This window comes from Lolium rigidum, chromosome 6 (assembly GCF_022539505.1).
Source record: "Lolium rigidum isolate FL_2022 chromosome 6, APGP_CSIRO_Lrig_0.1, whole genome shotgun sequence".
Lineage (NCBI taxonomy): Eukaryota > Viridiplantae > Streptophyta > Magnoliopsida > Poales > Poaceae > Lolium > Lolium rigidum.
Window position 1 is genome coordinate 75417579 of NC_061513.1, and position 4396 is coordinate 75421974.

Genomic DNA, 4396 nt, shown 5'->3' on the forward strand with positions numbered 1-4396 from the left:
GAAGACAGATTGCAACATTAAGGTGGTATAAATATCGTGCTCGACTACAGCAACGTGTGGTGGACTGGTCCTTGGTGGTGGCCGTGCACTGATGACCTGCATGACCTCCGATGGAGTTGGTAAATGTATAGTGAGACATCTTAGTGTATACTCCCTCCATTTTTATTTACCCTGCGTTTTGGCTTTAGTCCAAGCGAAATTTCTAAAGTTTGACCAAATATATAGCAAAACATATCAACATCGATAATTGCATATTTACATAATATAAAAATACATTTCAAGATGATTATAATGATACTAATTTTATATTTATGGTATTAATATTTTTTCTATATTATAGTCAAATTTTATAAAATTTAACTTTACTAAAACCTAAAAGGCATGGTAATTATGAAGGGGAGAGTATAACAAAGAATTTCATGGTGTATTGGCTAGGTAGTGTTATGAGCACTTGAGCAGCAGTAGTGTTGCAAACGTCTTTGACCAGGACCTTGAGCACCCGAGGGACGCTGTGATGGAAGCTAATTGATGTAATCTACACCAGTCTATATACAAAAGTTACGTCCAACATATATCAAGAAGCATTGTGTGCCGCGATGGCTATTCTCGCGGGCTATACCATTATAGGTCGCGAGTTCGAAACCCCCGTTGGCAGTCTTTTTAATTGTTTCCTGCACTATCTGACCGTTCGGACTCGCATGTTAGGAGCATCATAAGTCACGCGTGCCAATAGAAAAATTTAGAGGACTCTTTTCGCAAAATATACGAAGCCACGTGTCAGCTTTAGAATGAAGTTGGACTAATTTGCTCTCTCGGTACAAGTTCGTGCACCACAGATCCCTGGTTTACAAGTTATGGGACTAATTTGCACGTAAGGCGCAAGTTGTGGTACCTCGGGTGTATATCAAGAAGCATTGTGTGCCGCGATGGCTATTCTCGCGGGCTATACCATTATAGATCGCGAGTTCGAAACCCCCGTTGGCAGTCTTTTTAATTGTTTCCTGCACTATCTGACCGTTCGGACTCGCATGTTAGGAGCATCATAAGTCACGCGTGCCAATAGAAAAATTTAGAGGACTCTTTTCGCAAAATATACGAAGCCACGTGTCAGCTTTAGAATGAAGTTGGACTAATTTGCTCTCTCAGTACAAGTTTGTGCACCACAGATCCCCAGTTTACAAGTTATGGGACTAATTTGCACGTAGGCGCAAGTTGTGGTACCTCGGGTGTATATGACTCATTAATAATAGTACTCTATCGTTAACAATTCAGAGAACACTGCCCAAGTCGATCTTCACTCTTCGGTCTTCAGGACAGCCGACAGGACATGCTGAAGGTGGGTGGTAGGGGATAAGAAAGAACCTTGAATTCCACTGTAACAGACAGAGCATGTTCCTCTTTTAATTTTTCTACCTGATTCTCGAACATATGTAGCTGACCCCTTTTTTCTTATTGAGTTATTTCCCTGTTAGTTACACCTGCCTAGTAGATGCCGTGCTTTGAGAATTCACTTAAGGAAAACTTAGATCTGAATCGTCAGGTCTGTTTCCTCGCTACCTGTTTTGCTTATTTTCCCCTTACGAGGTTAGGCAGGAATGTGTCCTGCTATGTCCTCGTTTTGTCTTATCACAACTTTTGTCAAAGATGCTGCTATCACACGCAAAACTGCAAGGTGCTGAATAAGCACAAATGTGCACAATGCTTCATGCTACTTGGTAGCTATTGAACCGCCTTTAGAAGAATTCTACAGCCTGCAGGTTGCCTCTTGCGTGCAACATTTAACAGTTAATACTATGCTTGCACACCAGTATGTTACATATCTAATCTGTTGACTGAAACAGTTATCTTACATTTTGTTTCCCATGTATAATAGGTGGAGGCCCGTATTTGGGACCATAGATCTTAATCCTACAGAGGGTGAGTTTACTGCACTTCCATTCCTCGGACCACATTACATCTATTTTGCTGTGCTTCGGAATTTGTGAAGACTTTTCAACTACAAGTGATTTCATGTTCCTGCAGTAGAATTTTTTCAGGCCTATAATTCGTAAATTAGATTTGTAACCAGGATAGACAGAAACACTCCTCAAATCCTTTCACCACTGTACTTCCACAGGGCCTGCATTTCCATGTACTCGAATCTGATTCCAGTACTCTCCTCCTTCTCAACCTGTCGTTTTGGCATATCACAATGTACTACTCAAGGACATAAGGCTTCTATGTAGGGAGTAGTTTCTACTGGGAAGTTCACGTACCAAAGATTTCCAACTATTAGAAAATATACCTTGTTACTGTCCTCCATTCCTTTTGATCTGGTAGTTATCTTTGGTTGCTCTTTTGTGTTTGAAAGAGAGGAGGTCACCCTCTGATTTCTCTTATCGGAAAGTAAAGTGTCTACTTTGCTTTGGTTGCAAAAAAGTGATTGAATATTTATAATTACTCTCATCAATGTGGATATCTGAGTAGCTAAAATTGATGGTGTTTACGGAAGAACCATTACCATCAACTCACAGGACTCCCCTTATTAGGTTTACAATACTATGCTAAATAAATAAATATATGCCCATTCATTCAGTACTATATAGCTCCATAGAATTTTGCAACAATCAGTATTCGTCCCCCTAAGGGCCTGTTTCAAAGTAATTTCATAAGAATTTTGGAGGATTTTATTCCTTACGATTTTCTCGTATAGAGCTTGTTTGGTTGGTGGGAATTGAATCCATATACGAATTTTTTTCCTTAGGTCCAACCTCATGGAAATGTATATTTGTTTTTATGACAACTATGGCTTAGGCATACACACAATCCTAGTCTGAGTTTTTCCTGCATCAGAACCAAACAACATGTATTACAGATTTATGTTCACGTCAAAGTTTTCTCAAGTCAGACAGGATGTAAACTTTTTCAAGAGTTGAGGTTCTTTTTTGGATCTAACAGAAGTTTTAGGACGAACAATGAGCTTTCACAGAGAAGGACCAAAGATGGACTTATTTTTCTTCCTTTCTATATCCTTGTTAAGCTGAGAAGTATTGGCCATTTAGGCATTGCTTACATGGATAGTCTTATTTCAGTTGACATGATAGTGCAACCTAGATCTAGTACTGGTGTTTCCCAACAACTATGGCACAATAGTGACATGTAACGAGTCTCCATTTATGATCTGGTGCTGCTTTGTCAGCATGAAAACGAAGTTCTGTTTTGTATCAAACAGAAAGAGGGTAATGGCCCTTTCTCAGTTTCCTCGGAGCAAGGGAACAAGGTCCATGTATAATTGGAAATTACCAGGGACATCACAGACCGATCGATAATAGATATTATGCGTGATGGGCGTTTACACGGGAGCAAAATCAGAAGGTGTTGATTTAGATGTTCTCGAAAATACAAAGAAGTCTCAGAAGAGCTATGCATGTTTTTTTCGAAATGGGGGAAAAATCACCCTGCATCCAAGGAATGCACACGGTTTTTTTATTATATTATTCACAACATTTTACAAGAGCAATAAAAAAGATCAAACTCGAAGCCACCTCGCTAAACCTACAGAGGGATGAAGGGGGTGACAAAACACCAACTCACATCATCCAAACAATCAAATGCCTTCCCATGCCGCTCAATAGCAGGTGAGAAGCACATCCGATCAAGCGAGACTCTCAGCGCACGCCAACACACACGCCACGAGAAAATCGCTACCGCAATCTTCCTCGCACCCATCTTCACCGCATTGACCTTGCCAGACCTGCCGTCGCTGTCACCATGACACCAGACAGCTCCACCATCATGCACGCGTTCAGCATTCCGCGCCCGTCTTCAATACACTGCAGCTCCACGCCGCCGAGAAACATGAACGTCAACGTGGTAGATGAACACCACTCCACCAAGATCCACCTCCATCCAGCCGCTGCTCCAAAAATGATGCCCCAAGAGGTAGAACGATACAGGAAGCGTCGTCATCATCCGATCCGGGAGACCCGGATCCAGGGTTTCCCCCGGAGCAGCACGAGTGAGTAGCCGCAGACTGCGACGCCGATGCCTTCAAAAAGGAAGCGACGCTTGACGCGCAATCGCCCGCCAATCCCTGTCAAGATCCCTGTCAAGAAGAGTGTCGAGGGTACTCCTCGGCAATGCCCTCCGATTGGGGCTTAGGGTTGATGGAATCCTCGTAGGATGACACGAGACATCGGTTAACGGACAAGCGGGGAGAGCGATTTACCCGGAGTTCGGGGCCCTAGATGAGGTAAAACCCTTACGTCCTGATCGTATCGATCTTGATTATGATAATATTGGGTTACAATGGGGTGCCGAAGGTTTTGGCTGTGATCTCGTCGAGAGGCTAAGTGCTACGGCGACCTAGCTCTAGACTTCCGGTGGCTAAAATTGCTACGATTGATTCTGTCCCTCG